The sequence below is a fragment of the Momordica charantia genome (assembly GCF_013281855.1).
Source record: "Momordica charantia cultivar OHB3-1 chromosome 6 unlocalized genomic scaffold, Mcharantia_2.0 BLBB01000006.1, whole genome shotgun sequence".
In the NCBI taxonomy this organism is placed as follows: Eukaryota; Viridiplantae; Streptophyta; class Magnoliopsida; order Cucurbitales; family Cucurbitaceae; genus Momordica; species Momordica charantia.
The window spans coordinates 9,659,937-9,666,918 of NW_028275164.1; the positions used below are offsets into that span (position 1 = coordinate 9,659,937).

Here is a 6,982-nt window from a genome sequence, read left to right on the forward strand (position 1 = left end):
AATTATATTGAACTAAAAAATTATTAATATCTTTGTAGTAATTCAAACTTCAAAGCTCTCTCAATAATGTAATTTTGAAAAAATAATTCATTCTAGTCCTTTAATTTTTAAAAAATAACTACTTTGATATCTTTTTATATCTAACTTTCACGTAAATATATATATATATATATTTATTTATTTATATTTGTTGTTGCTATTCTTTTGTCATACAATATACATTAGCTCACTCAATATTCGTCTCAGTAAACTATGTACTCTATAACTTTTAGGGTATAATTAAGAAAATGTTAATATAAAAAATTAAATTGAAACTTTTTTAATAAGAGAGATTAAATTGAAAGATAATCCAACTATTTAGAGAGAGAAATCAAAGGAGTAGGTTGACAAATGGTTTAAATATTATTTTGGTTCTTATATTTTTCAAATTTAGTTCATTTTGGTCATCATAGTTAGGGGTGTTCACGGGTTGGGTTGGGTTGGGTTTGGGGAATTTTTTGGACCAATTCGAAATGTTGGTCAAATCAGAGAACCGACGGAACTGAACATCCCAACCCTTATATTTTCGACTTGGTATCATCGTCACGCCTCAATAGCCATCATCTGAGAAGAGTAGGGAGACGAAGGGCGGAGGGAGAAAAGGGGGAAGATCAGGTTTTCTCGCATCTTACTTCGATTATTGGGGTTTCCCGCGGTGTAGGTTTCTATAAGGTGGCCTTGATTGCACGTAAGTTGAGGAGAATTTTGCATTTTATGAAGATGGGGGACGAAGGACGAAGGGAGAAGAGGGGATGGGGAAACCAAAGAATGAGACGAGGGGAGGGGGAGCAATAAGGAGACCAAAACCAAAGGGAAGGGAAGGGAGGAGAGAGGAGGGGGTGAGGCGGCTGGTATTGGGTTTGGTTCGAATTGAACCGACCAATTTTTTTTTGTCTAAACTGAGAACCAAAATGAATTTTCGATTCTATAAAAAACCAATCAAATCCAACCCTTACGATTTAGGTTAGGTTTTTTGGGTTTTTCCGGTAACTGAATTTTTTGAACACCCTAATCATAGTTTCAAAACATCAATTTTGGTCTCTCTAATTTAAACTTTTGTTCATTTCAATCCCTATACATTCAAAATATATGTTTTTGTCTCTATACTTTTAAAAAGCAACTATTTTTTTTGTTCATTTATCATTATTTTCCTCTCGATGATTTTAACATGACATTTCATTCACTAAATTTCTTTAAAATGTATTAACAAGTTTTGAAAGTACATCGATTAAAATTAAAAAAAAAACACCAACAAAGGAACGAAAATGAAAGTTTTGAAGGTGAAAGTACCAAAATGTTTGTTCGAAAACGTTGACCAGAACCACGCCACGTGGAGGAGTGGGTCGATGTCTGCAGTCTCCTCCTAGAGGGTCGAAAGAGAATGATCCAGGAGAGACGAGATGAATAAAAGGTCATGGGAAACCCTCCAACCACATGTCACCCCAGATTAAACGACGTGCAGTTAGGTGTACCTTCTCTCGATCACCCGTAGGTTACACCTAACCTCAATTGCTTGTCAAGATTCAAAAACCTATAAATAGGAGACTGCAGCGTATCGTATTTTAGCTCGACTTCTCATACCAAGTTGAACCTAAGACTAACTTGAACGTTGAGTATCTGATCCCCTTGTGGAGGTATTCCCTTTATCCTGAGACATGAGCTATCGCCCGACCTCACCGAGTTGGAACTTGATTCACTTTGCTGCTCGAACAATGTTAAGCCTTAACAAATTGAATAGTTGATTGCCTCAACCCCCAGAGTCGCTTCTCGTTTCTCTGGCAACACAGTTTTTGAACCATTTTCCATGTTACGAGCTGCACTCAAATGGCTTCTCATCGACTTCCTCAACTAAATTTCATTTTCATAACCAAAACCCTCACATTAACATTTACATATGCAAAGCCATTACTTTGAGTTCATCCTGATTTCAATCCTCTCAGACTTCACTCTATCTATTCGCTATCACAACTTCATACTGATCCGGGACCTTCTGATCATCAACCTGTCTCTTCTCTAGTCTCTCCCTCGAATTTGTTCCTAGTGGAAAAGACTCTATTCAGACTAAAGCAGAATAAGGTAAGTTCTTTGTCCATTTCTCTGTTTCGCCTCAACGCTTCGTAGTTAGTCGATGTTCTTTTTCTGTATCGTGAAAATGTACAGTTTGGGCATACAATTTATCGGTTTAGTTTCTTCTAACCGCCGAATTTCGAGCATTCCTCACTTTCTTTGCGTGTTATGATTCATTTTTTAGTGTGCGGTGGGAGGCTCTCCGAAGCTCAACCTTTGATTCTAAGGATGGTGAGGAAGAGTAGCGGTGTCTCATGGGTTGAGGTCGTCAAATCTTTAGTTTTGACGTGTAATAGCTTTGGGTTGATTCCTTAGGTTTCAAATTGTTGGTAAGGACTTATGTGCAAACTAGAAAGTTAAGAGAAGGATCCGAAGCATTTCAAATATTGAGGAGCAAAGGAGTTTCTGTTTCTATAAATGCTTGTAATAATCTCCTAAGTGGTCTTGAGAAGATTGGGTGGGTCGATTTAGCTTGGGAAATATATTGCGAAGTTGGGGTATTAAGTTGAATACTTATGCACTGAATATAATGGTCAATGCTTTATATAAAGATCGAAAAATTGAGAATGTGAATATGTTCTTATCAGATATGGAAAAGAAAGGAATTTTTCCCGAAATTGTGACGTACAATACTCTAATTAGTGCTTACTATTGTGAAGGACTCGTTGAAGAAACATTTGAGCTATTGAATTCAGTCTCTAGTAAGGGTATGAAAGCATGCATTCTAAATTATAATGCTCTCATACATGGCATGTGCAAGACAGATAAGTATAGCAGCACAAAGCACGTTTTGAATGAGATGTTGCAACTTGGGTTAAGGCTTGATACTACTACATACAACACTTTGCTTGTTAAGATTTGTTGAAGAGATGATATTTCAAAAGCTCGAGAGATCTTTGACGAAATGTCACGTCATGGCATGCATCCTGATCTAATTAGCTTTAGTTCTATGATTGGTGTGCTTTCGAGGAATGAGAATCTTAATCGGGCTTGAATGTGTTTTAGAGAAATGAAAAGTGTTGGTGTAGTGCCTGATAATGTAATTCATACTACACTTATAGATGGGTTTTGTCAAAATGGTGTCATTTCAGATGCTTTGGAAATGCGGTATGATATGCTTGCTCGGGGTTGTATTATGGATGTGGTTGCGTACAATACTACTTCGAATGGGTTATGCAAGAAAAAGATGTACGCTGACGCATATATATTGTTTCATGAAATGGTTGAGAGGGATGTGTTTCCAGACTTTTATAGTTTCACCACACTCGTAAATGGATATTGCAAGGATGACAATATGAATAAAGCGCTAAGTTTTTTTGGAACGATGATTCATACAAACCTCAAGTCAGATGTTGGATGCATTTCGTTTCCATGATGAAATGCTATAAAGAGGATTTGTGCCAGATGATAGATTTTAAATTTGTGTCTGCAGCTATACGCATTTCAGCTATATGCTATCCATACAGAATACTTCATGATTCTAATAGTTTACAAGAAATTTAATCTTTAGTTCATATTCTTCACCCTTTTCTTCACTTGTGGGCTTAATATTATTAACTTAATACTCAACAACTCATAATTATTGATATGATCGATGTTAAAGGGAGAGAAAATGGCATTGATATGTGATTTGAACACAGGAACTTTGACGCTGATACAATGTTAATTAACTTATCATTAAACCCAAAAGGGTAAATTAATGTCTTTTTTGTTTATATACTTCCCACTTTCTCGCCTACATTTTTAGCCTTGTTAATTACTGTTCCTTCTACTTTCTCCATATAATTTCTCGTGCCTTGTATATTTTTTCACATTTCTCAATTAAAGCTCGGTTTATTAATATTAAAATATATATATATATATTCTCGGTATACCTCTGGCTGTGTATAAATCTTACTCTGTTAAATTGACATCTTATCATTTCTAATTTTCCTTGACTATTGTAGTTACTAACTTGTTAGCTATTTATCAAAGGTGATTACTAGTAATCGGCACTGGAATTGTTGCAAACAGAATTTGCCATTTGTGTCACAGGGAGAGACCAGTTGGCTTGTCGCTTGGCAGATCGGGCGAAAAAACCAGATGCATCCGAGAAAGGAGCCAAGGAAAAAGAAGGCATGGAGCCATAATTAGCTCAATGAAAGAACGAAGTTATGTGGAAATGATAAGGCCAACTTCCTCTGATTCGGGTCACCAAAATGTGGAAGGCAAAAGAGTGATAAGGTAATGCTATAGTTCATCAAGGGAAAGTTTTCTTTTCTTTGGAGCCCAAACAGCCATTTCTAACCTTGAGAACACCTTCAAGGGGAAATGAAAATGAAAATGGCACTAGCCCCAATACTTCAACATCCTTGCTTATAAGTGGGAGCAATGTGATCTCTAATGGGACTGCATAATGGGAATCTTAAAAAGTGATGCTATGCAATTCTAGAAAATATTGGAGATTCAAATTTCACGGATTGTTTGGAGAGAAGCTTTCATTTTACGTTTTTCAGCTACATAGCAAGTAGGGATGATAATAGGACGGGTCAGCGATGTAGAGATGTCTTCTCCCATACTTATCTCCACAAGGATTTTTTTTATCCCTGTCTCTGTCCTATTTGTAAGAGTCGAGAAAGGGGATTGAATTTGTTGTAGGAAAAATTTCTCGATTAATATTTAATTACTTTTTGAATTGAATGGAAACATGTTAGGAGAAAATCTGTTAGAGGCTCATTTAGCTCGAGTAACTTAGACCGCTCGCCCTTAGTTTTCGACCATCTATTCAAACTAGAATATCTCTTCAAACTAGAATGGAAGACTATGAGGGACAAATGTGATGTGAAATACATGAAAAATGAAGTAATTGGAAAAAGCAGTCGATGACTTGTAACTTCTAAGTAAAATAAACACAAGGAAACTTAATATGGGCAACCAAATCTTTCAAAAGAATTGCCAAAAACCAAATTGCTATACAACTCTTTCTTTCTAGTAGAAAGTCAAACATATCCAAACTTCATTTTATTTTTAAGTAAGGAGCATCACATTAAAGTCTGTTCGGTAACGTTTCCGTTTCTCTATTTTTAATAAAGAAAAATAGGGAACAATATTCTTATTCTTCTTCTTACTATTTACATTGGCTCTTATTAACTACTAGATCAAACCTGATTTTGAAACAAAAGATCAAACCCAATTTTGAAAAAACAAAATCAAGTTTCTTATTTATTGTTCTCATTTTTATTTTTTTTCAAAATGTAGATAAAAATATTATTTTATTATTTAAAATGCATAATGAATATTTAAAATTTTATTTTCATATAAAACTTTTACTTTTCTTTTTTAATTTAAAATTGTGGAGAACAACAACACCAAGTAGTTATCAAATACATTTTTGTTTATTTTTTAAATAAAAATAATAATAAACAAAAAATAGTTTCCAAACATAATTATATTATTTTCTAATTAAAAAGAATAAACTAAAAATAAGAAATAGGAAATTAAAACAAGAAATAAGAAAAAACGTAACTAAGTGGACCTATATTATTGCAACATTATAATTTTTTTTTCCTTTTCTATAGTTATAGTGGTGTTTGGGGGTTGGAGCTTGATGGTTTTTGTATCTTCTATTAATAACCATACAATAATCATTTGAATCTTGCTAATCAAATAGAAACTTGAGGTTATGAAAACATTTTAAACTTTCCAAAAAGATAGTAAAGTCCAAATCTATAAATTGACACAATGTAAAGAGACTTAATTTTAGTATAATAAATTGGGAAAATATGATGAGAGTTTGAATCTCTGACCTCAAGAGAAAGAGCAAGTATCAGATTTTGAGCGTTTTGGGTGCTAATACCATTTCAATATTCATAGAGTTCATCTCAAAATTAATTGGCAATAAGATGATTAACTCACTTATATTATAAATCTTTGTTATATTTTTTATCTTTTCAACATGGGATCCTTAACATTTTTGCTTTAGTATTTGTTAGGAAAATGAAATTTTTGAGCTATGTTCATCTCAAACATTCAAAAATATTTTTGAAAAGAAGTTATGCAAAGTGCTACCTATCTCATCAATCGTTTATCTTGCACACCTAATACTTAAAACATAGTACAAGTAGGGGTGAAAGATTTGAACTCATAACCTTTTAGTCAGAGACTGGTGCCAATTATCGCTGAAGTAATAATATTTCTAAAACTTGCTCTCGAATATTTTGGTTTCAATTTATTTGTCCACCTCTAATAAAAGTAAGTTTGACCTTAAAAGAAAGCCTATAAAATGTGTTGTTCTAGAATGTGCAATAAATTTTGGAAGGATATAAAGAAGTTTTACTTTTCCATGGATGTGACTCTAAAAAACCATACTATTTTCTTAGAACTCACACCCACTACCATAAATATAATTGAATGGGAGAATTTATGGGACCTGAAAAAGAAATTCAAAGTGTGACATTTTTGACCCACACCCATCCAAACATGTAGCTAGGGTATTAAAGTAATTTGCACTTGGACTGAAAATTTCTTTCCATAATAGTTGGTTTAATTTTTCTTTGAAATACGAGAATGAATAAAATATAAATATTTTAGTTGATCTGGTGAGTAGATAATAAATATCTTATCTAAATGAGATATGTTCGGATTGACGAATTATTGATGAGCCTTACTCAACTAAATAATTAAGGTTTAAGTCACATTTTGTCTCTAAACTTTTTTGGGATTATTTTATCTTGGTCCTTGAATTTAAAAAATATCTATTTTTATCCCTAAACCTTTAAATTTGTTTCATTTTAGTCACAAACTTTTTTAAAATAATCATTTTGGTCATTATCACTAGTTTGTCGTTAATTTTTTAATTGATCGATAACAAGGCTGGCTCGAGATGATACGGAGCTTT

The 6,982-nt window shown here is 33.4% G+C and overlaps 1 pseudogene; it reads left to right on the forward strand.

The window, feature by feature from the left end:
- Positions 1-1,879: 1,879 nt before the first annotated feature.
- Positions 1,880-3,525, forward strand: LOC111020777 (uncharacterized; annotated as a pseudogene).
- The last annotated feature ends 3,457 nt before the right edge of the window (positions 3,526-6,982 follow it).